At 40.0% G+C, this 27028-nt stretch overlaps 1 protein-coding gene across 3 annotated transcripts in view; it reads left to right on the top strand.

The window, feature by feature from the left end:
• LOC137335164 (nuclear receptor coactivator 3-like) overlaps positions 1 to 27028 on the top strand; it is a 172655-nt gene that overhangs the window by 44985 nt on the left and 100642 nt on the right. For 2 of the 3 annotated variants that reach the window (XM_068000326.1, XM_068000325.1), the window contains exon 2: positions 13857 to 13970. The exons of the other annotated variant lie outside the window; for it this stretch is intronic. The gene's annotated coding sequence lies outside the window, so the exon portion shown is untranslated. The remainder of the gene's footprint in view (positions 1 to 13856; positions 13971 to 27028) is intronic. 3 annotated transcript variants of the gene reach the window in all.

Raw genomic sequence — 27028 nt, 5'->3', positions numbered from 1 at the left:
TTCACTCACCGGTTTACTGCATGTTCCCTTCGCACCCCTCCCACTCACCATGTTGCTGCTGCTGCTCCCGGCTGTGCAAGAAATGCTGGTGCTATGCCTACTCTATTCCCCGATCTTTTTCTCCCTCCTGTTCAAGTCCCCATTCCCTAGTCTTCCTCTTGCCCCTGATCCCCATTTCCTAGTCTCTGACACCCCCTTCCCTCCCCCAGCCATCTCCTGGCCTCTCTTTGCCAGTCTCCTTTTCTCCCCTAACTTCCAGTCCCAAACTGTTTCGAGATGTTTTACTATGATAATCATGGAACAGCAATATATATCTAGATCAGCATGGCCTGTGATTTGGAGTTGACGGTGTTCCCAAGATGTTGCTGCTTTTGTCCTTTCTGGCGATAGAGGTCATGGGGCTGGGAGGTGCTGTCGAAGTAAGTTTGGTGAGTTGCTGCAATGCATCCTATAGATCGTATATACTGCAGCCACAATGCATCGATGGTGGAGGGGATGGATACAGTCTAGTGGCAGCGGCGCCACTCAGACTGCTTTGTTCCGATGTGCCAAGATTCTTCAGTGTTTTACCCTTCCAGGCAAACTTAAAGTATTCAATCATATTCTTGAGTTGAGCCTGTAGATGGTGGAAAAGCACTGAATGGTCAGGAGATGAGCCATTCATCAGCGTACCCAGCTTTTGTCCTGGTCTTGCATCCATGGTGGTGTTACGACTGGGCCAGTTTAGCTCCTGGTCAATGTCTGTCTTTTTTGTAGCAACTGTAAATGTTATATCCCAGTTAGGGTTTAACACATGACTTATGAGCAAATTTGTGGATAACGGGCACAGAATGTAATTTTATATATTGTGATGGCTCTTCACTTTTGTTCCTATCCCACCAGGCTAGTCATGTTGTATGGACACCACTAGTCAGTGAAGTGTGGCATTCTGTAGACTTTGTCAGTTGGATTTGCTCAGCTTTGTGGTATATGCAGGCTCTTGATTGAAGCTGGAACTTTTAATTGTGTTTTTGGGAAGCCAGTATGGTGCAGAGCTGCAGAGAACTGTGATGTACTTACACGATTTCCACTTTTTTTGTTATTCCACATATTAAGAACACACCACAGAGAAAACATTCTGCTGATTTGAATATAATTCCTGAGTTTGTTGGAGTTAGCAAATTTTCCTGTCTAGGCAGTTGTAAGTTCTAATTTCAAGGAATCTGTCTTACTTGAATTGTGCCGCTGGCACAATAATGCAATTAAAAATTGTTTCAGAAGAGAGACTGAAGTGCTTGTTCAATCTAGTTCGCAAAATTCTTAGTGAGAGAGTTTTGCAAAAAAATGTTAAAACCATGGTAATTTTTAAGTCTTCTGTTTGAGTATGTCTAAAGTTCAGTTAGTGAGTTAAGGGTGTTGCCGCAGTTAATTTTCCAACAATTTCAGTCCTGTTTTCTATATCCTCAATCTTAAAGGGTACTCAAGGGGTTAATTGCTTGGCGTAAGATGAAGTTCAGTTAATGTAACCTCTCTTTCTGATTGGATGCTGAAAGGTGAAAATAAAAACACTGTAAACTTTTGACCCTTCATTGGTGTATGTTGTGCACAACGCCCACCACTGGTGAATTGTAGAATGCTGTTCCCCTGTAAGTGAACTGATGAACAGTGCGACATATAACATGTCAAGTTTCTGAATCCCTACTTTGAATTTTGAGGTGGGGGGGAACAATTCTAGGTGTACATTCAGCAGCTCAAAGCTAAGCGGATTCCAGATATGATTCTTTTAAAAATTAACGAAACTTCATAGTTTACCAAAGCGCGATTTGGCCTTCAGTCTCCATAAGCAGCTCATTTTGGCACGCGCACTGCACGACTGAAGAACTGCCTGAACTAGCTCCTGTTTGCAGATGTCAAATGCTTAGAAGCAACAAACTGGGCATGGCACCAATTTTTTTTCTGTGGCGGTTACTTTAAACGTGTGTTCTCTGTTTGGCAAACATTTTAGAACTTTAATAGGACATAAAAGTTTACTTTGGGTCATTCACAGACTTTAGAGAAGGGTTTTTTATCATTGAATTTTTGCGACCAGAAGTTCCAAAAATGAACAGAATTTTAAAAAGGCACAATTTATGGATAAAAGCTGTACTGTACAATAAATTCACCATTTGAAATAGAAGTGGTGGTAGCACATTTGAAATCGCAATCTTTCCAATTGCAGTAACGTGTCTTTGCCAAAACCTTAAGTCCATTGGTTGTAATTGGTCTGAATCTGTACCACCAGTGTTCGAAGAACTTTTTAAGTTGGAAAGTGATTGATTTTTTTTTTGCTGAGAGCATGAATCCCTCCCTTTTTTCCCCCCCTTCCCTCACTCTTATTGATTTCGTAAGGCCTTTCACCACCTGTGACTGAGAGGGCACCCCACCCGCCTTACTTCCAATCCTCTGTCATTGTTACATTTGAGCCAATCTTTGCAAAATGCACAACCTGGAAAATTGGCAGGAAGTAACATCATGCTGCTCTATTGCAATTCTAGTTCCCAAATTAAATTGGGACATTTGGTAAAGGCCTGAAACCAGGTCACTTGCCAACCTTTCAGCTGGGGAATGGTGTGTCATGTGGGAGACATAAGAATAGAAGAAATTAAGTAGCTTAAAAATGGGGATTAGTGGGATAGGCAAGGCACCACAGCAAATGTTACATAAGCCCAAAGGGTGAGTTGATTTCCTGTCCAAGGGTTGGGATTGTTTGTGGCTCAACAATCTCTGTTGTGCTGCACCTTGTGCACCTAACAAAAAAAAATAAAAATGGTGATACTTATTGTGGGCCATCATTATTTCTTCTGTATCTGCTGTAATTTCTAACCCACAAATATGTGTATTAAAAGGACGTATTGCTGTAAGCAAATACTGATTTGGGTTTCAAACCAGAACAGTATCATCTAACATGTCTTGGTTTTTAATTTAAAGAAGAAACGCCCAGTTTGGCTGGAACTTCAGGAAGTGAAAAGGACTGCAGCACAGCTTTTGCTATATCAAAGAACTATTAGCTCAATAGTTCTTGTTTTGTATGTTTGAGTAGGGCTAGAACAAAGCTTCAGAACTTAAACACTTTGTTAGTTTAATGAGCTTCTGATGGTTATATTCCAGGTTTTGAGCTGTTACTGACCCTACTTCCCTCACTCTGGCCGGAATTGTACTTTCCACTCCCTATCTTTAAATGCACATTAACCCAAAAGGATTAAACTTGGATATTCAGAATGTCAAAGTCCCAGAAGAATTTTTGGTTCAGCTCTAATTAATAGAATTTAATGGGTTTCAAAGTCTTGTCGGGTGGGGTGGGAGGTGTCTGTGATCTTGTTAACAGGAAACTGTGTCAGGAATTTTAAGTCTTTAAAAATATATATAATGTGCTATGGGGCACTATACATGGATGTTGGTATTTTGTATCCTTTCTGCTTGTCTCATTATTTCATTTCAAAGTGAAAATGATCCCGGGGGACATACTATCCAAGATATTGACCTGCATAATGGACATGTGATGCTTTTGCTGCTACAATAACTTTGTGGAGGATTGACAATTCAGCTGCATTTCCCCTATTTAAAAGTGGATAAACTTTGGCATGGAGTGCCAAACCACTAGTCTGCTTGGCTTTGGGATGTACTGAGTCCTGCAGCAGAGCTAAGTTAAAGTCTATCGAACATGGCTACTATATACCCTGTAATGGTGAGGCAAATAATTAGACCTGAGCTTGTTTGTCCCAGTATAAATCAGTTTTGATTATCAAACCAAGGAGCTGAATGTTTGTGGTTGAAGAGAGTTTGCAACACCTACAGTCTAGATAGGTGAGCAATTTATTTGTGCACCTTGACAGTTACTGACCTAATCTTCTCAGCATTGAAGACAATGTACTTACTATTCAAATCTGTCAGTACCTTTCTGCAGTTATTTCAGCTACTGCTTGTCTTTCAAATGGGGATGGTACTTGGAGTCACTGTTCTATGATGAGCTAAATTTTGTGTTTATTACATGGGGTTGTTTTGGGATTTTTTTATTGCATTCCACAATTCCATCCATTTACAATTAAGCACACTAATTTATAATGACCCAATCAGTCAAGTTCTGTTTTTAAGATGTGGACTCTTTGGGGATCATTTTCTGGAATTCCATGAGAATAGCTATTTTGAAGAGTGGCACCATCAACAAAGAAAACATTTTTTTAAATGACATCCACCAGTTCACTGGTGAAGACAAGAATCAGAATGGAGCCAAACACCCACATGTTAGGTTTACGTTCCTCTCGCCATAGATGCTGCCTGTCCTGCTGAGTGTTTCCAGCATTTTCTGTTTTTATTTCACACTTCCCTAAGGAACTTTATTCAGGTGTTGTGATAAGGTGATGAACAAGTACTGTATTTATTTGTGACTTGATGTTTGTGTCCAGAGAAGGTTGCAGATCTAGTGCAGTAGCTGCTCACTTGCAGTAAAAATTTGTGGTATAACTCAAGGATTTTTAACATTCCAAGGACAATTTTGTGTAATGCTTCATTGCACCTTTTCAGGTTAAATATGCTGATTATTAACATCTGTGCTGATTTTTTTTTCTCTTATCTCAGCACAACCCCAACTCCTCTGTTTTATCTTGCATACCCTTTCTATTCAGTGCTGTGTAATTTTTGTATGGCAATTTCTTCTGGAGACATTCAAACACTTATTTTGTGTCTTGTTAGCAAACAACAGTTTAGAACAGTAAACCACTTTTAGTGTTGAATGCTAATTTTGACTCTTCATCAGAGTGTGAGACTGGAGCAGTGTGACATTCAGCCAAAGGCAGGTGGGGGTCGGTTGGGAGTGGTGGTGTTTCCAGTGGATTTTTCTTAAGAACTTCAGAAATATAGAGAATGAAAATAAAATAAACTAAGTTACAAAAGGAAATTTTAAAAATTTGTGAAGGAAAATTTTCCTCTAGAGATTATTGTGGAGTGTTACAAATCGTGGTTCTTCAAGATAACTTGTGTTATTTTTTTACACGCACAGATTTAGTTCAGTAGATCCAACCTGACAGCAGTACAGTCCCAAGTGAACTCAGACCAAGTTGGAATTTGCAACACTGCTAGCTTTGTTGCGTGTTTAAGGTCAATCATTTAGTGGCAGCTTACTCAGTCCTGTCTGGAGACAGGATTCTTTCTGGGCGTTCAGAAGTGATTGGTACAAAAGCACAACATTATATTAAATTGGGTCAGCAGAACCTATAATTTTTGTTGAAATAAAAGCCTGTAATTTCATGTTAAGACTCCCTTGTTCTCTCGAACTTAAAATAAGACACTGTGTTGGAGAGCTACTATGGAAGAACACGTCTGTGCATGTGTATGAGAGCAACTGTGCCATGAATGTCTACAACGTTGGGGAAAAAAAAACAGTGGAGGAGTAGTGCGTCTTTACTTAAACTGTGGAATTGCTGATTGTTAAATAGGGTAAGAGTTAACTTTGAGAGCCCTTTTGGAGACTTGCAGAATTTGTAGTACCATGTGATCTTGTTGAGTGGAGGAAATTACGTTCTCCTTGGGGTGGCCAGTTTACAGTAATGTCTCTACTTTGAAGGATTGGGACTCCATAGAACTAAGCTTACATACTGTACTACGGCTAATATTTATTTTCTTCCTATTTATCTCCTGCCTTTTTCCTTCAACCTTCAAACCAGTCAGAAAAGTTTGAGACACATCAGCTTTTGCAGTTGCTGCACCAGTGTAAATGTTTCCATTTCCCACAACAGCCATTGTGAGCAGTGGATTGCTTTTTAAGGTCTATTTGTTTTGTCTGAGTGTGATAGCTGTAGTCTCTCTTTTCTGTTTTTAGGTGATTTGCCAACTGGCTTAGAACTGACATTTCTCCAAGTAAGTTTAGGAAACAGGTACCACTGGAACTCCTCACACGAGCAGAACATATGTTAACAACCGTTCTTTTGTACTGTTCTAATTGGTGAGAGTCAATCACATAACTGCTTGAGGACCTCAGTTTTCCTTTTCCTTTTTTCCTTTCTTTTTCTGAACCATTTGTTGGGTATTCTATCAGCAGTGCTGTACCGTTAATCATTTTATATGTATAGGGTGAATCAGATATCACTGAGTTTATAACCTCTGATTCTCTGGAATATTATTTCAAAAATATTTAGTTTATTTAAAAAAAACTTTTCCTCAGTGATCAGAATCAAGGTCCAGGTGCTTAAACTCAAACTCTTTTATAAAGAACAATTTTGTCCTTCAACCCTCTGGAGCTAGCATTAAAGTTTTAAATTATCAAAAAAAACATATCTTGTTATAAAGGGGGATATCTGTACAGATACATCATGAATGGGTTATAGAAAATACTCTTCACTGACATCATGAAATGGTATCAATTAAGAGGGAATTTTGCAGAAAATGTTTGCCTAGCAGTTTAAACACACAAAACAAAGTTACAAGATGTCTGGGAGGTAACATTTAGGATTATATGCAACAATTCTGTAGAATAAGCTTTAATTCTAAACTTGCAGTGGCAAAAGGGATTTATTTGTAAATGCATTTGGTTAGATACTGTCCTTCCACCTCTGGGACCTGGGTTCAAATTGAGCAACCAACCCTTTCTGTTGGCTGCAAGAATCTTGTGTGAAATGGGTTTAGGCTGTCTCAAAGTTAGTTTCTATTGAGCATGGGCCCACTATTTGGCAATGGGCATTATCACGTAGAGAGGCCACAAGGGTGGCTGGTGAAGGACATGGAAAATGTAATTTTTGGTCCATTGGAATGCATTGCCTGAAAGGGTAGTGAAAGCAGTTTCAAAAGTAACTTTCAAAAGGGAATTGGATCTCTACTTTAAAAAGGAAAATTTTCAGGGCTATGGGGAAAGAGCAGGGGAATGGGACTAATTGGTAACTCTTTCAGAGAGCCACTACAGGTTTGATGGGCCGAATGGCTGCTTTCTGCGCTCTGATTCTAGTGTACAGTGTTAAGGTTCAGATTGAGGCATTGTTTTTGGGGAGCGTTACTTTGCATCTAACCACTATCACTAGGTGGCCAAGTTCAGCGCAGACTGGCAATTGAATCGATTTCCTACTTTCCATTCTTTTTCCAGTACAGAACTCACACATCTTGGTGCGCACCAAATGTTACTTTTTTAAATAAAACTTACAATGGGGATTGGATTCTAAAGCAAAAATTTTGTTCAAATATTTGAATGTTACAAATTACGGTATGTTTGCCTGTGATTGCCTCATAATTTGGGCAAATTTACCTGTACTTCATGTTTGATAGTTGTTTTATGTTGGATGCAAGTCTTTAAAATATGGGGTAGGGACGGATGGTTCTGCAGCTTTTTTTTCTGACTAAATGTTTTTGATTTGTGTATTAGTTGGGTGTCTTTGAATAATAGGAGATTGTTTTAACATTGAGAATCCGAGATGAAGAATCAAGCTTCATATTTACTCTGGTGCATATGGTATGTGGATCTATTTACTGTGTTTCTGTAAACTCCATATATTAAACAACCATAAAAAAATGCAGCAGAGTCCCAATGGCTCAGTCGCTCCAAACATTAAACGTAATCCTTGAATGTGTTGTTGCCTTCCAAATCCGTGCCCATCTTTCCCGTAGCTCCATGTTTGAACCTCTTCGATCAGGTTTCCATCCCTGCTGTAGCACAGAAACGGCCCTAATCAAAGTCACAAATGATATCTTCTATGATTCTGACTGTAGTGCACTATTCCTCCTCGACCTGTCTGCAGCTTTTGACACGGTTGACCACACTATCCTCGTTCAATGCCGTTCCTCCATTGTCCAGCTGAGTGGGACTGGCCATGCCTGGTTCCACTCTTACCTGGCCAGTTGTAGCCAGAGAATCTTCTGCAATAGCTTCTCTTACTGCCCCCGCATCGTTACCTCTGGAATCCCTTAAGGATCTAGCCCTCCTATTTCTCACCTACTTACTGCCTCTCTGTGATATCATCGAAAAACACGTTCCACATGTAGAGCTGGATGTGATCAGCGTACCTCACTGCCACCTCTCTTGACCTCTCCACTGCCTTTGTGCTGTCTGACTGCTTGTCTGACATTCAGTCCTGAATAAGCCAAAATTTCATTCAATTAAACGTTGGGAAGACCAAAGCCATTGTCTTCAGCCCCCGCCACAAACTCTGTTCCCTAGCCACTGATTCCACCCCCCTTCCTAGCCACTATCTCAGGCTGAACCAGACTGTTCGCAACCCCGGCGTCCTAGTTGACCTTGGGCTGAGCTTCCGACCCATATCACAAAGGCTGCCTACATCCACCTCCGTAATATCATCCGTCTCTGCCCCTGCCTCAGCCCATCTGCTGCTGAAACCCTCATCCATGCTTTTGTTACCTCCAGAATCGACTATTCCAATGCTCTCCTTACCGGCCTCCCATCTTGCACCCTCTGTAAACTTGAACACATCCAAAACTCTGCTGCCTGTATCCTAACTTGCACCAAATCTCGTTCACCCATTGTCCCTGTGCTCGCTGACTGACATTAGCTCCCGGTCCACCATTGCGTCGATTTTGAAAAGTTTCATCCGCTTGTTCAAATCACTCCGTAGCCTTGTGTGGAGGTCAAACACCAACACTGACTGGTTGGGTGAATGGGCTATTTCCATGTTGTAATACTATGCCTGCTACATTCGCTGTTGAAGCTCACACATGAACGGCAATTCGATTGAGGTACTGAAGGGTGACCAGCAAGGAACTTGTGCCCTTGATGATGGAATGGGGGAGAAAATAGGCAAGAGGAAAGAATTTTTTTTGTCAGGCAATGTTCATAACAGGCACCTATGTTCCAATTTAAAATGCAGTGGAATGGCTGTTATTATCATTTAATATGCAAGTAATTTCAAGGAACGTGCGGTTTTATCAAGAGTTACGGCCCATAGTCACTCCTCATAATTGGCATCTCCTTGGGGTTGAGATGACTTCAAGATGACGTGCCTGCCGATGGAAACTTGGAACTAAGTTAACCCTCTTTGACTCAGTAATCCAATACAAGAACTGCGGGACTGCAGTACTGGGCATTGTTGATGTTTGACCAGATCTATCTAACTAATGGATGACCAAAAAAAGCCTCTTCTGATTCTATTACGCAGATTTGTTAATTTACTCATACTTATGATACTGGATTTAAAATCCCAAGTAATCTTGATGACTATCCCCATCCTGAGATGGTGATGATATAACCTCTAGCTCAGTGACCCGACCCCCCCCCCCAAACCATTCTATGACCTTTGACACAAAGCAGATGAATGTAATCTACTGATATGGTACATGAAACTAAAATATCTACACATCAAATTTTAAATGGTGAATATTGCAAAATCCTAGCATTGTTTACACTTCACTCAATGTGAGAAGCTGTTTAAACTCCTTTTGTATAAGGATCAATCCATAATTGCTATTTAAAAAAATATTTTTGCTCACACCCCTCCAAAAAATGTACTTTAAAGATAATTGTCATAAGTTATTAATATGTAACAAATAACCCCTCTGAGCTCTCTGTAGTTTTGTAAAAACAAATAATCATTATAGACAGTCCTTAACATTCTAAATCAGATTTTTGTGTGGTTCCCAAAGCCAGCATTAGTGAGGCTGAAGTCAATTAGCTTTGTAAAATGATCTAGATATCTCTGTAGTAAACTTGTTGTTACACAGTTTAGTATGTTTCCTAACATGTACTGAATTTATTTTGTGCAACATTTTTGTATCTTTAAACTAAAAGGTCAGTACTAAACCAGAACTCCATTTTTTTTTGGCACTGTTGAGTGCTTGCAAAGGAAAAGGTCTTTTTAGGCCCAACTCAGTTGTTGACAGGTTATCCACCGGTTCAAGTTCCTGTCAACATGCAAGATAATTAACACTGAAGTAACTTTTTTGGGGGTGGAGTGGGGGTGAATTTTTGATCATCAAAGCAAGGCAGCTCAGCGACATGGATTGGAAGAATCCATCCCTCGTCTGCCCTAAGCACATGCAGGTGAGTTGCAGCACAGCCAGCTGCTGAATGAAGTTCCTATACTCTTCCTGAACTGTGCCTTAATCCTACCCTCATAAAAACACTTTACTGCACTAATACAGTCCTTTTTTTTTCCACCCCCCCCCCCCCCCCCCCCCAAACTCCCACACTTGCCATCGTTACAGCAATGTGCCTTAAGGGTGGGAGCAGCCTAACTGGTTATGTGGGGGAGACGCAACCCCAGTCCATCACCGGCATCGCCACATCATGTGGGGGAGAGGCAGTAACATGACTCTGATGCTTTGATTGAAACCACAGTTTGTGAGAAAACAGTGTTAATGCAATCTTTGCCTCCCTTCTCTCCTCATCCCCATTTCTTTAATGTGTGTTTGTAATATTTAAGAGCTGCATTTTAGTAAATTGCTGCTTTTTAATATTTTAAGTGATTTTTATCCATGTGCACAATTTGGGGTTCTGTAGCTTTAAAAGGATTAGCAATATCTCTGCAGCAATTTTGTTAGGTAGCAATCAATCAAACTGGGTATGCATGCTGCAGCTAAAGCTTTTCATGTGTTAGATTATCTTTTAAAATAAAGTATGTATAAGTGCTATGTATATCCACAGGCAAAAAGAGAAATCTAGAAAACAACTGAGGTAAAATATAGTGGGGGAAATGTATCAAGCACCTTTGGACTTGAGGTACATTACAGAATTTTCTCTGTGTATCCCCACCAAAATGTAGAAAATGTTACCACCAGTAATCACCGTTTTTTTTAAATTAAGAAGTTTAAAAGAATTTTGGCTAATATTTCTTCTGTGTCAGACAGTTAACTTCTTAGATTGGAACAGCCTTTCTGGTGTGAACTAATTCCAAATTAATGACCATTGTCTGCCTCTACTGATAATTGAATTCCTTGCATTGTCGCTCTTGTACCTTGTTTATGGTTGCAAAAAGAATCTTGAGTTCCAAAATTATTTTTTTAAATTGGTACTATATTCTTTAAGCATCATAGTAGGTGAGGGAGAAGCCCCAAAAGTGTGACTGCATGTGAAATTTAACATATACTTTTTTAAAAAATTCATGTTTTTGTCTATGCACTGTAATTGAAGTAAAGAGCTGCAGAGGTGGGAGTTGCTGAAGCTAGCTAAAAGCTTTCACATACTGTATTAGCACTGAGCCTTGGAACTGCAGTGAAAAAGGCCAATTGTGTTGCAAGGTTTTCTAAAACCAGTAATTGATCTTAGAGCTTCGTTCTAGCATGCTCCTTTTAAAATCCATATTTCACCTGAGACCAGTGGGATAGAGAGTGACTTGCTTATGAAGCACAACTGTGTTTACAGAGATATGATGTGGAGATGCCGGTGATGGACTGGGGTTGACAATTGTAAACAATTTTACAACACCAAGTTATAGTCCAGCAATTTTATTTTAAATTCACAAGCTTTCGGAGACTTCCTCCTTCCTGAAGGAAGGAGGAAGTCTCCGAAAGCTTGTGAATTTAAAATAAAATTGCTGGACTATAACTTGGTGTTGTAAAATTGTTTACAATTTACAGAGATAGGCAGAGCCCACCCTGATACTGTACTGAAAGGTGCGCGTTGACCATAGAGCTAGAATACTTTCTGTAGCAGTCACTAATTTTGAAGGGTTGTGAAATAACTTTTAGAAACCAATCCAAAATGATGGGTCCCACACAAATGGAGTCACTTTGGGAGGTACGCGGACCACCTTCATAAAACGTGCCATCAGCGTGGCTCTGGGTGCAAGTGAAGATGCCAAATGGCGAGTCTGGATGCTAACAGCGACAACTGAGTAAATTGAGATGCCTACTACAACCAGGATGTCTTGTCTCCACTTTATTTCAAATAATCCATGTAGTAAAATATTTTATGCGGAGAGTACTTTCTGTAGCCTTCCTGCTTTAAAGTCCTTCCCATGTAAGTTTGTCACAGCAAAAGGCGTTTACTGTAATATACATATAAATTATATAAGTGACTGGTATTTAATTTCATATCTTATGCTTGTACAAGCAGCAAGTTTAATTTGAGAATGTATCTGCATTATTGATGAGCCAGGAGGGAGTTCAGCTATGCTGAAGAACGATTTGGGGCAGGGAGTGATGTGGCTTGGGGGAAAACCAGAGATGATTGTTGCTTTCCTGACTCATGTCCTGGCATTTGTGATTTTAAAGTGTGCCCCTTTGATTTGCAGGATTTACTGTTGTGAATAAAATTAAACTTGGCAAAGTTCACTGTTGAATTCTGGTTCCTTAAGGTGGAAACCTCTAGCCCTGTTTAACAATGATATCCATCCGTCAGTGTTGCTTGACTGCTGAACACCTGCACTTAACCATCCTAAAGATGGCTGAAAGAAAGTTTAAATGCAGACATTTTCAAAATGGGAGTGGCTTCAAACTAGTGAATGTAAAGTGTGTAATAGAATTACAGCACTAAGATTATAAATCTGGTGTTCTTGCAGATGCATAGTATGGAGGAGGGTTCCATTAATGGAGGATATTATCATGATCTTTAAGCTAGCACTGTTTTTTAAAAAAATAATTCCATGAACAAGAAACCAAAGAAGATAGAAATCTAAAAAGGCCATTCAGCCTACATATACCATTCCATTATTTAGATCCATGTGCAGGTCCACAAGATCAGTGTCCACCTCTCTTGCCTTTGTGCCAAGCCACATTGTACTCTTGAGTTCTCAAGATGTCCTGATTTTAGTAGTGAGTAAACAGATATCTTTGTGATTGTGACTACAACTAATGTATTGCAAACCAACGGGCACATTTGAACTACACACTGATCTTAAAAAAAAAAATTGCAAAAGTAATTTTTTCCTAGGTGTAGCATGGAGGGTCCTTTCTAGATGAAGAGCAGGATATCATGCCTTCCTCCCTTTCAAATGATATGCAGTTCCCTTTAAGTAAGCACCAAACAAAATAAATGTATTAATATTAGGCTGAAACAATTGAGATTGCTGAAACAATAAAAGAAAGAGATTGTTGCTGAAGTAACCTTGATAAAAGCAAGGATATTGTTAGTGGAAGAAGGAAAATCTTCAAATGTAACCAAATCATAAAAGTAAGGATCGGGTTGCTAATGCACCGGTCGCAGTGCTGTTTGCACTGGGTCGCACACTTAATGGCAATAGTACTGTTTGCTAATGTATTCTGACATCCTTTAGTCCCAGATCTCTGCAATGGCACCACTTGTTTGTTCCAATTGTATTAATAACACATGTCTGGACAGTCGGTGAAGTGAACTGGTTTTAAGTATTCAGATATGCAAATCTAAACTGACTAGCTAGATGGCCAGGTTTCTTTCATTTACTTTATTTTTTAAAATTCATCCATTACTAGGTTAAGTTGTGGCAGGACATAATGGTCCCGGTATGTTACAGTGCAAACTTTGATGTAATTCTTTTGGAACCAAATATAAATTATTCCAGCTGTGAAGCGAATGTTATTAGACTGAAGTAGGGATTTAATATGAAGTTCGGCTTCCCAAAGAAGATCTCTGTTTATTAACCAGTGTCCTTTGTATGCCTGACCTGACCTGCTAAATGACTGCTTAGTATGGTCTTTGGGTTTCAAGTGTAAGCTATCCAGATTTGTAGTGAAGGAAAGAAAGAACTTGGATTTATATTGTGCCTTTCATGACCTCGAGACATCTCAAAGCGCCTTACAGCCAAAGAAGTACTTTTGAAGAGTAGTCACTGTTGTAATGTAGGAAATGCGGCAGCCGATTTGTGCCCCGTAAGGTTCCACAAACAGCAATGTGATGACCAGATGATCTGTTTTAGCGATGATTAGTTAGAGAATTGATGAGAACCTGTATGGAGAAAAAGCATTTTATAATTTTAGTGGATTTTATGTTCCAGAATGCCATAGCCTTCAGGACTGCTTCAGCACTTGAAGTTCATGCATTTAATGGAACCTGAGTTTTGCCGAAGAAAAAGAGCCACACCGACCTGATTTCTGGGGACATGCAGTGGGTATGGTATTTCATTCACTTGATTGTCAATTATGTATACATATCAAAAATCCTTGCTCATGTCCTGTGTACTTCTTTGAATACAGTAACAAATTCCATATCCTCCATAAATAAATACTGGTTTCTTCTGTAGATTTTTTTTGATTTTAAAACTTTTTAAAAAAAAAAGTGAAGGAGGACTTACCTGTGAAGTGGGCTGAATCTAATATGATAGCTCAGTCTTTGCCATCACTATCTTGAAGTTTATATCTTTCAAACAGACTTTATTTAAACTATCTTAGTTAGGCGAGATTGCAAGTTCAATATGATCCTATCTTACCCCCCAAACAGGAGTTGGTGGAGGTAAGATGACCAATTTTAACTCTTAATAGCATGGATTTTACATGTTTAAAATGGTTAAGACCAAAGTTTGTACCGATCAGTTGTGATTTCTTGTCAATGTTAATTGAACTGGAGTCTGTTTGGCCAAAGAGCAGTACTTGGGAAATTGAAAAGGTAAACCAACCTTTCACCAAGCCCTCCAGACGTCTCCTATTGCACTGGCTAGGCCTGTTATCTGAGGGTTCATACACTGAAGATGTAAACATCAGATAAAATAAGTGTACTAGTTTCTTAATCCTTTTACATTTCTGCTTTAAAGCTGCAAAATAATTCTCCCATTACATCTTCCTGTGAATTGTGGGAGCATATTCTGAAGAGATTATATCAGCAATAGACTGCCTTCACAGTTAAAATGCTGGCTGAAATTACTGTCATTTAAATTGTTCTCATATTGTTGCAACTGCAGTATGTTATCAACAATCATAGCTGGTAGAGAGTAAATATGAGGCTGAAGGTTAATCTCCAGGTTCATATAACATCCTTAAGCCACTTGGGCCATACTTCTGTACTTTGTCTAGGTCTGAAGAATAAATAACAGCCTTATTGCTTACTCATCGCCATCTGTAATTGTGTATGTTCTTCATCTTAGCTGGCATTTTTAATATAGAAAAGTGGCCAGCCCATCAAGACTATCCATTTAAATGTAAACTTTTTCATTGTATTGCCTGTTTGGATACATGGTAGTGCAAGTTTAACTACATCATGCGCAATATTGGTTTTGGGTTGTCCTCATTCTCTTGTTCTTTCATCCCTTCCCCCCTCAAAAAGCCCTCCATGCACAACTGAAGGAAGACAAATGGAATCCTGTCATAATCAGTCATCAATCTATACGTTCTACTGTTGTAACCTTAGTCTCATGCCTGTTGTGTTGTTGATAAGACATTTAAAAAATTACAAGTAATTTAGTAAATATTCTTTAAAACGAGTAGTAAGAGGGAATGAGTTGAAGACTAGTATTATGGCTCAGATGATGTTCGGAAGGCAGTTAAGTGAAACTCCAGGTTTATGATGTTCTCCAGCCTTGAACTCATTACTAGGTATTTGTTCTATATTTAAAAATCTGAGTTCATGCTTGGATGAGTAACTTAAATTCAAGGTATGACTTTTAAAATTGCTTGTTCTTGTCCTTTTTGGTTTGCTATGTAACATGAGTATAATAGCTTACAATGTGCTAGCACTGTACCAGTGGTGCTAATATTTAGTGTGAACAGATGTTGATATTAGTGCAGATATAAAACTGAATGTTGGACATCTGAAATAAAAATAGAAAATGTCAGAAATACACAGCAGATGAGTACTGAATGGGAAAGATTAGTTGATGTTTCAGGTATATCCCTTGAAGGATCATGCGTGAAATGTTAACCTATCCTGATTGACCTGCTTTCATTCCAGCATTTTCTGTTTTGATGATCAATAACAGTGCTGTTTAAATTACTTTTCTAAAATAATTATGCACTTGGAATTCTTAAGATTATTTAGACCTCTTATGTGAATGGTTATCATTGAAGTGATGTTCTACAATGCTTCTGGAAGATTTGTAATAGTAAAATGCTGTTTCTCTGAGGTGGCAGTAATGTGCTGGCACTTTTTTAAACTCGATTGTGTGCTTTTAAATCCTCACCTAATCGTTTGCAAGTACTCATTTCAGTTATGAAATGAAAATTGATGTTCTGCATAATTGTGTTTTTATTTTTCCTTTATAAAAACTTGAAAAAAATGTGGTTAACAGTTGGCCTTATTTATAGTACTGCAGTCTAAGTTAGTGAGAAAATAATTTTAACGCTTCTGTTGATTTGTTAATCACAGGTAAACATTCTCACTGGCCAATAGCCTGAAATAAGGATATTCGAAGGAAAGAACTTGACTTCATATTGTACCTTTTCATGTCTTTGGGAGTTGCCAAAGTGCTTCAGAGCCAATGAATTACTTTTGAATTGCAGTTACTGTTGCTATGTAGGTAATTCAATACCTGTACGATCTATAGCTTTCTCTAGAATACCTACAAGTTGTAAATTATTTCATGTTGGCCATCTTTGTGGAAACTGAATTTGAATTCCAAGTTGATGCCTAGCGAAGGAATATTCCAGATGAAGGTACCACAGTGGCCTTATATTTGGGCATCTATCCAAAAATCCTCCTTCCCTTCTCTGTGCAATAGCTGGCTTCTCAACCAGCGCTGCCATCTTCATGAAGAATGATTTAGTGCTCACCCTTGGGTCCCAACACCCATTCTACTTATTGAAAACAATGAGCAGAAGGAATGTTAGGCAACTCCTACCTGTTGTTTCAGTGTTCAGGATTGGAATATGTTGAGGGTGGCACTTTAAAATATATGGCTAGCCACTGTATGGTATCATTTTAAATGAGAAATTAGTTTAAAAATACTGGTGGAAAGAGAATATACATTTTAAAGGCAAGTATTCTTTTACTCTAATAGTGCTCGTATATATTTGGGTGAATGTTAGATCTCCATTGGTCTTGTATTTTAGAAAAAGTCTTTTAGATCAGGCTGAGGAACATGTGAACTGTTAGCTCAGTACTTTTTCTTGAGGGGGTTTATCTGCAGTTTTCGATGTTTTATGTATTCCAAATGTTGTAAAGTTTTGGGTTCCTTTATTTCATCTACACTTGTCATTATTATTGGTAATAATTCCATTAGTGCACTCCAGAAATGCTTTGAATTGCATTTTTTCCTCTAATGGAATGCCCTGGCAGAAATCGACATTCAATTTGCGATATGAATTGTCAGATCTCAGTGCAGCTGTTGTTTCCTGGGATTATTGTGGAGTGACCTGCAATCTATTCAGGTGCTGGGGCTATGATATTAAACTGTTCACCTGATGCATTTCTTTAGACCAGCATGATATGACTAATCTGTGTTGGATCTTCAGATGCACGTGAAAATGCTAGATAAGATTTTATTTTGTTATTGATAGCCAGAATTACTTCAGTTTTTGCTGGAGTGGTCAGAATTGGTGATTTAGGATCACAGCAGTAAATTTTCATCTTGTAATATAACAAAGGTGGTAGAAAATGGTCATGAAATCCACACAAATTGAAGTTTTGATTGGAGAAAAGAAGATTGGGAGGTGGTATAACTGCTGAAATGTTTGTGCAATGTCAAAGCAAGATTATTTAATTTAATCTGTAGTTGCAGAACCAGTCTGTTGCTTTTTTTTTCTTTTTCCCCTTTCTTCCCTGGCAAAGTTCCCTGCATTTCAGGGCTGTGGATGACCACAGAAGTACCTGTGGCCAGAATTTGACTGAAATATTCTGGTTACACAGGGGCCATTGAATTGGGAGTTTATTTATCCATGCCGTTCAATGTTTTAATAAGGAATGACGTTAATACAGAGAGCATTATAGAAAAGCAGTTCAGGAAAAAGGAAATCAGGGTGATGCAACACAGCACCAGCCTCATTACTCTAGCATAGGTAGCTGCAGAAGCTGCTGACTGAGTTGCATGAGGCCTGGGGCTCCCCACACTGGAAGAAATTGAGGGCTGAAGTGATTTCAGGCGGAGATCTTGCTGGGTTGAGTGGCAGCATTAACACGCTACACATTTCTAGAGGTTTCATCGTCCATGAAGCTCTGGGCAGTATATACCGAGGGGCTGGAGGAGACTCAACTTGCCAACCATATCCAAGAGCTTAGAGAAAGGCAGAAAGCTCACCCTCATCAAATAATTTAAAAGGATATTATCCTGAGGGATTGTGTTCAGCCATCAAGGAGGATGTGGGGTGTTGAGGAAGCAGGTCTACACCACACAGCATGCAGGAGAAAATAACCTTTTGTGTCTTCCCTGTTCAAGGCGGAAGACATGGGAATCCATGTAGTACACTGCCTGGCTGGGGGCAGGACATGCTATTTATGGGGTGTGGCTACCTTCTGTAAGTGGCATATGGACATGATGGACCTAGGAACAGCACCTGGCAACCATCCCAGGATGAAGCTGAAGGTGTGCAGTGGACTGGCCGCATAGGCTTGTACCGTCATTGTGGTCCGCCAGATGGCGCAGATATTCACCCCACGACGCGATATATGGAACTGTAGACGGTGCAATATGTCAGAGATGCTCGGCACATGGGTTGCATGCCTCTCTGACAGGTTTCTACATCGCGCGTGTGCTTCCTAGGTCCAGGGGGATTGGCAGACATGGAGCGCAAAGTCCTGGCAAGCGCGCCTTTGGACTGTCGTGAAGGACCTACCCGGGGGATGGTGATATGTCATTTTCTTGGATTTTTTAAAACCATTTTACCACAGAAAAGATTTCAATAGAGATACTTTTCACGATGGGCGTTTGAAAAGCAATGTACGTTCTCATAAGTTTAAAAGAAGAGGCACCTCGATAAAAGATGGTTAATGTGGTAAACAGGAATTTGTTTCTACCATAGACCAAACAATAGGCGATTCGTTAGCTTGTCTGGATATTTAGAAAGTCACCTTGCACCATGGTGTTGGAAAGCTCTTTGATCTCTGTGGGTCTGCGAGAGAGGCTTTTAAAAATCAGAACATACACAAAAAGTCAATCTGTTTTTTGGAGACGGGGCCGCACAGGCAGGCAGCAAAAGGTTGTAAAGGGACAGTGGTTCTTCCCTATGATTGTAGGACAGAATGTAGAGAGGTTATTCTGTTGAAGTTAAGTAATACGATCAACCGAAATGGAATAGCATGTGTTTTAAAAAGAAATTGTACCACTATGTGAACATAAGTTATACCGAGTGAGCAAAGTGACTCTAACCATGCCTGATGTATCCATTTCACATTGCTATGGAATAAAGAAGTTTACGAATCAAATCAAATTTTGCCTCATCTAGTGTCAGAGATAATGAGGAAATACATGTGCAAAAGACACCAAATATGGGGTTCAGATTGCAAAGGGGCTTTATTATTGCTCCTTGGGTTTCACATTTGTACAAGTAGATATAGGACAGTGTAAATGAACCCCCATAGAAGGACAATGCTTGGGGCGCTTACAGAAGCGACTAATGCTAATGAACCAGATATCTATGGTAGACCGAAATTTGTAAATTTAGCTTACTTATTCTCAAATTGCTTTTTCTCCATCCTTTTGCTTCTTGCCTTTTTTCTTTATTCTGTTTGTTTTTCTTTTATTCAGTTTTCTATCTACTTCTCTTTTGTTTGTTCTGCTTGTTATGCTCCCCAAGTCCCTACAGATTCAACCTGAGACTTTATTCCACTTAGCTACTTGCATTTTTTCTTCCCTTATTCCAAGTCGCCTTATTTCATACTTGCTTGATCTGTCAGCAAAACTGTCTGCTGTTGCTGTCAGTGAGGGTTAGGAATTGCTGTTGAAATGCAGGACTCCCTTAAGAATATGAAAAATTCTCATGGCTCCTAGAAAATGAAACCTGTTATTGTTAATAGAGAATCTGGTTTTGATTCTCATTCACCATTGGGATAGCCATGCATCTCATAGAAGAACTGTATAAGATTACAGCACAGTAGAAGCCCATTTTGCCCATTGTCTGTGCCAGCTCTTTGCTAGAGCATTCCAAACTGAATCCCACGATCCTACTCTTTTCCCATATGCCCTTCCTTTAAAAGATGCTGTGGTCTCTGCCGCAACCAATCATTGTGGTAAATCATTTCATGCTCTGTAGACGAATCTTTTGAAGGTGGCAGGACAAGTTTATAAAACTGTTAAAGCATATGGGATCTTTGGCTTTATAAATAGGGGGTGATTTTAAACCCCAAGAATGGGTGGGACTTGAAAATAGTTTTTTTTGGGTCGCCACCTCAAAATTTTCAGACTTGCATGCCCAATGGGAAACCTGTACTTTTGCGCGGCGACGATAAAGCCGCGATACGGTTGCGACCCAAAAAACAACTATTTTCAACTCCCACTCACCCGTTCTTGGGGTTTAAAATCACACCCATAGAGTACAAAAGCAAAGAAGTTATGCTTAACCTTTATAAACCATTGAGGAGGCTTCAGCTAGAGTATTGTATCCAATTCTAGACACCACACTTTAGGAAGGATGTTAAGGCCTTGGGGAGGATGCAGAGAAGATTTATTAGAATAATGCTAGGGATGAGGGACTTCAGTTATGTGGAGAGATTAGAGAAGCTGGGATTGTTCTCCTTTAGAACAGAAAAGGTTAAGGGGAGATTTAATAAAGATGTTCTAGATTGAGGGGTTTTGATAGAGTAGTAAGGAGAAATTATTTCCACTGGTGGGTGAGTCGATAACCAGATGACACAGATTTAAGTTAATTGGCAACCGAACCAGAGGGGAGATGAGAATTTTTTTTTTTACAAAGAGTGTTAGGATCCGGAATGCATTATCAGAAAGGGTGGCGGAAGCAGATTCAGTAGTCTCTTTCAAAAGAGAATTGGATATATACTTAAAAAGAAAACATTTGCAGTGCTATGGGGAAAGAGAAGGGGAGTGTGACTAATTGGATAGCTGTTACAATGAGCTGGCATAGGCATGATGGGCCAAATGGCCGCCTCCTGTGCTGTAAGATTCTGTGACCCCAATTTTAGCTCCCCAACTGGTGGAAACTGGGCAGGGGGCAGTCAAAATGAGGGGAACGACTTACCCCCTCCAATCCTACTGCCACACCACGGTGTCCTGATGTTAACCTGCTCTTTAGAGCAGACCACTGTCCCAAGCTGGAAGGGACTTCTTTAAATATGTAGATCAAGGCCCGATGACATCATCGGCTGCAGCCTCGAGCCAGCGATCTTCCGTTCCTGCCAGGTAGTGCATCTGGCTGAGTTAAGGCGGGACTCCAATGAAATTTAGGGAAATGAGGCCTGGCCGTTAAGATTGGCCGGGCCTCCACGTCCCTGGACTCCCTGGGTGCGCCGTCTGCTCCCCCTTTTAATATCGGGGCCTGCGATTCTATGAACAACTTTCCGCATAAAGAATTTTCTCCTAACCACTTTCATCATTTAGTAACCCTTTTAAATGGATGACCCTCGTTATTGACTTCCTAACCAGGAATAGGGAAATAATCTTTCCCTATTCACACAATCAAAATCCTTCATAGCTTTAAAAATCTCTTCAATCTCCTGTGAATTAATGGAATAGTTGCAGTATCTCAATCTCAGTAGTAATTCTTGCTCTAATAGCTGAAGTGAGCAGGCATTTAGAGGTAGAATGGACAGAGAACAACATTGGGGTAGAGTTCCTGAAAATTCTTTTTTTGGTCTTTCTCTTAATTTAGGACAGGTCTATATTAAAGAACTAGTGTGCCCATTGGGTTGGAAGTGCTGAAATTGTCAGACTTTTTTCAGGGTTATTTTGGCAGTGGTGTAGAATTGCCATATAGAACACACCGTCATACAGGACAAGTAGTCTTTTGTCAATATGCACTTTTTTTTTATGGTAAGTGCAACTTGTGGGACATGTTATTGAATAATGATCAACAGCCCTAGAAGCAGATGGTGCAAACTAGGCTTTCTGCAATTAAACCACTGTATCTTTAACTTATGTTTGAAATTCCTATGGCTTTTGTTCAGTCATTTTTTTCAGTCTTAATTATTATGCAAATATTTTAATTAAATTATTTTCCACTAAACTGTGAAACTTGTGAATTATCTATTTGCAAAAGTTAGTTATAACCCCATTGCCTCAACCATTTATACATTTAGTCCTTAAAACTACAATCAGCATGTTGAACAAATTGTAGATCGAGCCCACAGCCAGACAAAAAAAGAAAAAATTCCTTTTGAATAGGGTCAAAGTATGCAGTACTATGCTATTCTCTTGATTGGCTGTTCTAGGTTCTGAAAAACTCTGTAAACTTTTGACCTTCGTTAGATGGAGCTATGTTGAATGCAGAGTAGTTGGCAAGAACTAAAAATGCTGTTTTCCTGTGCTGGGTTATGAAGAGTTCTGGAAACAACTGTGTTGCACATTCTCTAACATTTATCAAGGAGAAGGGAAGAAAAACAATAGAAAAATGCAGGTTTTACTCAATTTCTGAATTTTGAGTAGCTTTGTAAGAAGCTGATATAGGCACATGGAACCCAACGTGTGCCTCTGGGCAAAAGTGCTTTATCCTCCAGTGCATTGTTTCTCATCAGTGTCGTACTCTTAACATAATTAGTTTAAATCACCAAAGCTTCACATAACCACAAATGCACTATATTTGGATATCTTTCAAAATCCCATTCCAGGGGCTCGTCTGAGGTATTGTCTCTTCCTCAGCTACTGTCTGTAATGTTTGACAAGAGCACGTGTACCAGTATGAAGCACTTTCCATTGAGGTTGGCCTAAATTGGGGATACGAATAATTTTTTCCCACATGAGCTTTGGGTTTTATACCGGAGACAGCTTCGTTTGGATCCATACCTATCAAGCTGGGTTGTAGAGCAATTCCAGAAAAGTGATCAGCTGGTGAAAACAGCCTTTAGTGACTCCTCCACATATTTTCTGTTTATTCCCCCCCCCCCGCCCAATATGGTGTTTCCCCACAATAATACTGCTGAGAACGAGGAATTGTCATCCTCTCCTGATGACTCTGTGCTGGGTTATAGTCCAGTGCCAGACAGGTTGACTGGCAGTAATTAACACTTATCACATTGTTAAAAGAGTACTTAGTCTGGGATGGACAAGACTTAACTTTCTGTGGCGAGTTTAGTGCATATCTACCATGCAAATACAGTAACTTCACACCATTCAATGCATTTCAATGGTGAGGCAGACAGCGAGATGTCGTTTTCACGAAGCTAACGGCGGAGCGGCGCATCTTGGACAGCAACTTTTTGGATTTCTGCGTTTAACCGCGCATCTGCCCCTCGCCTGAAGTTGCTGTAGCTTTTGTGCATAAGTAACGGTGAGCACCATTAGCCTCACGTTATTTTGACAGCAAATTCTGGTCCATGGTTTTACTTCAGTAGCTGCAACAGAAATGTGGCTTTCAAATGTTAACTGTGCCTTTTTATGGTTAAGATGATTGTACTTCCATCTTCAGAAAAGGGCGAGGGATGAGCCATCAAATTATAGACCTATAAGCCTTAGTTCCACTGTTGGGAAAGTGTTTGGAAGTATCATGAGAGATGGAACAAGGGAGCATCTTGAGAAGCATAAGCTAATCTGAGATAGACATGGTTTTAGGAGTGGGAAGTCATGCTTGACTGATTTATTGGATTTTTCTGAGAAGATGACAGATCTAGTAGATAAGGGAGAGACAGTGGATGCTATCAACCTGAATTTCAGGAAGGCATTTGACACTCCCACATAATGGGCTACTTCATAAGGTCCAAGCCCAGATGGATAGATGGGAATATATTAAAACTGATTGTTGCCTGCCAACGAAACATTTGCCAATGAGTGAGAAGTAGTGCATAGACAAGTATCTAGTTGTCAGCCGGTTACCAGTGCAGTGCCACAAGGTTCAGTGTTGGGGCCGCTGTTGTTTATAATGTTTGGAAACGATTGAGGAAGGAATTGTGTACAAATTTGTAGACAATACCAAATTGTTAGCAATGGCAATGATGAACATAAATGCGCACAAATTCAAAAGGATCTTGATAAGCTCGATTAATGGGTGGAGAAGTGGCAAATCCATTTTAATACAGGAAAATGCAAGGTTATGAGATTTGGCGGAGCAAAGGCTGATGTGGATTATGTGCTAGATGAGAATATCCTCAATGTATCCGAGCAAGAGAGAGATCTTGAGGTTTTAGTGAACAGTTCACTAAAAAAAAATATCAGCACAATGTTCACAGGCTTTTTTTTGAAGTAAAAGCAAACAGAATAACATATAAATGGAGTTGCTGTACAGATCAGCCATGATCAAATTGAATGGCAGAACACTCGAGGGCTGAATGGCCAACTCCTGTTCCTATGATCCTAACTAAATCCAGAAAGGCTGGTTTAAAACTGTATTTGGCCCTGGTGAGACCGCGTCTGGAATACTGCATATAGAATCCATATCCCTCAATACTTTTTAAAAACTTTTTTATGCAGCAAGTAGTTATGATCTGGAATGTGCTGCCTGAAAGGGTGGTGGAAGCAGATTCAATCGTGGCTTTCAAAAAGGAAGATAAATACTTGAAGGGAAAAAATTTGCAGGGCTACAGGGAAAGAGCGGGGGAATGGGACTAACTGGATTGCTCTTACAAAGAGCTGGCAAGGGCTCGATGGGCTGAATGGCCTCCCTCTGTGCTGTGTTTCTATGATTCTAATACCCTTATCTAACAAAAATCTCTCTGTTTTGAAATTTTCGATTGACTTAGCCTCAACAGCTTTTTGGGGGAGAGTGTTCCAGATTTCCACTACCCTTTGTGTGAAGTGCTTTCGGACATCACCCCTGAAAATGGCCTAGGTCTAATTTTAAGGTTATGCCCCCTTGCTGTGGACTCTTCCCACCAGAGGAAATAGTTTCCCTCTGTCTGGCCTATCCAATCCTTTCATCATCTTAAACACCTCAATTAGATCACCTCCTAATCTTCTAAACTCTATGGAATACAAGCCTATTCATATACAACCTGACTCTCTTGAAAAAAGACTGAGAGGGGTTATGATGGAAGTGTTTAAAAATTGAGAGGTTTTGACAAATTGGATCCAAGTAAGCTTTACTGCTGTGTACAGAATTTAAGCACAACAGGTCATATTTACAAATGAAGGACAACAAAAGAAAATAGGAAATGCAGGAGGAACTTTTTTACTAATTGTGTCATAAGTATATGGAACAGATTACCGGCACAGGTGGTGGAACAAGAAACCTAATGGATTTCAAGAAGAAACAAGACAGGTTCTTGTCAACAAATGGAATTTAGGGAATACTGTGGATAGGTGGGCTAAATGGACCAAAGATCTTCTAGAATCATAGAAAGGTTACAGCACGGAAGGAGGCCATTCGGCCCATCAAGTCCGCACCGGCTCTATGCAAGAGCAATCCAGCTAGTCCTACTCCCATGCCCTTTCCCTGTAGCCTTGCAATTTCTTTTCCTTTCAAGTACTTATCCAGTTCCCTTTTGAAGGCCATGATTGAATCTGCCTCCACCACCCCCTCGGGCAGTGTATTCCAGATCCTGACCACTCACTTTAAAAAAAAAAAAAAAAAAAAGTTTTTCCTCATATCCCCTTTGGTTCTTTTGCCAATCACAAATCTATGCCCTCTGGTTCTTGACCCTTCCGCCAATGGGAACAGTTTCACTCTACTCTTGTCTAGACCCTTCATGATTTTGAATACCTCTATCAAATCTCCTTGCAACCGTCTTTGTTCCAAGGAGAACGACCCCAGCTTCTCCAGTCTGTCCACGTAACTGAAGTCCCTCATCCTTGGAATCATTCTAGTAAATCTTTTCTGCACCCTATCTAAGGCCTTCACATCTTTCCTAGAGCAGTTCCCGGAACTGGATACAATACTCCAGTTGTGGCTGAACGTGTTTTATAAAGGTTCATCACGACTTCCTTGCTTTTGTACTCTATATATGCCTCTATTTATAAAGCCCAGGATCTAGTATTTTTTAACCACTTTCTCAACCTGCCCTGCCACCTTCAATGATTTGTGCACAAGGATTGTGTCCTCTAATTTATATTGCCTCTCCTCGCTCTTCCTACGGAAATGTATCACTTCTCATTTTTCTGCATTAAATTTCATCTGCCATGTGTCTGCCCATGCCACCAGCCTGTGTATATCCTTTTGAAGTCTATCACTATCCTCCTCACTGTTCACTACACTTCCAAGTTTTGTGTCATCTGCAAATTTTGAAATTGTGCCCTGTATACCCAAATCCAAGTCATTAATATATATCAAGAAAAGCAGTGGCCCCAGCACCGACCCCTGGGGAACACCACTGTACACCTCCCTCCAGTCCGAAAAACAAACGTTCACCACTGCTCTCTGCTTCCTGTCACTTATCCAATTCTGTCCATGTTGCGACTACCCCCTTTATTCCATGGCCTACCATGCCGCACTTTATCAGATGACTTTTGAAAGTCCATATACACCACATCAACTGCATCGCCCTTATCTACCCACTCTGTTACGTCATCAAAAAAACTCGATCAGGTTAGTTAAACAGGATTTGCCTTTGACAAATCTGTGCTGGCTTTCCCTAATCAATCCACACTCGTCCAAGTGACTGCTAATTCTGTCCCGGATTATCGTTTCTAAAAGTTTCCCCACCACCGACGTTAAACTGGTCTATAGTTGCTGGGTTTATCCTTACACCCTTTTTTGAACAAGGGTGTAACATTTGCAATTCTCCAGTCCTCTGGCACAACCCCCGTATCTAAGGATGTTTGGAAGATTATGGCCAGTACCTCTGCAATTTCCACCCTTACTTCCCTCAGCAACCTCGGATGCATCCCATCCAGACCGAGTGACTTATTTACTTTAAGAACAGCTAGCCTTTCTAGTACCTCTTCTTTATCAATTTTTCGCCCATCAAGCATCTCAACTACATCTTCCTTTACTGAGACTCTGGCAGCATCTTCTTCCTTGGTAAAGATAGATGCAAAGTACTCATTTAGTACCTTGGCCATGCCCTCTGCCTCCATGAGTAGATCTCCTTTATGGTCCTTAATCGGCCCCACCCCTCCTCTACTGGCTTTAGTTGCCCTACCTTTCTCCCTCATGTGAATGTATCTATACTGTACCTGAACCATCTCTTCCTTAAAGACTGCCCACTGTTCAATTACAGTTTTGCCTGCGAATCTTTGATTCCATTACCCGGGCCAGATCTGTTCTC

Source organism: Heptranchias perlo, chromosome 19 (assembly GCF_035084215.1).
Source record: "Heptranchias perlo isolate sHepPer1 chromosome 19, sHepPer1.hap1, whole genome shotgun sequence".
Taxonomy (NCBI): domain Eukaryota; kingdom Metazoa; phylum Chordata; class Chondrichthyes; order Hexanchiformes; family Hexanchidae; genus Heptranchias; species Heptranchias perlo.
This window is presented reverse-complemented; position numbering and strand designations above follow the sequence as displayed.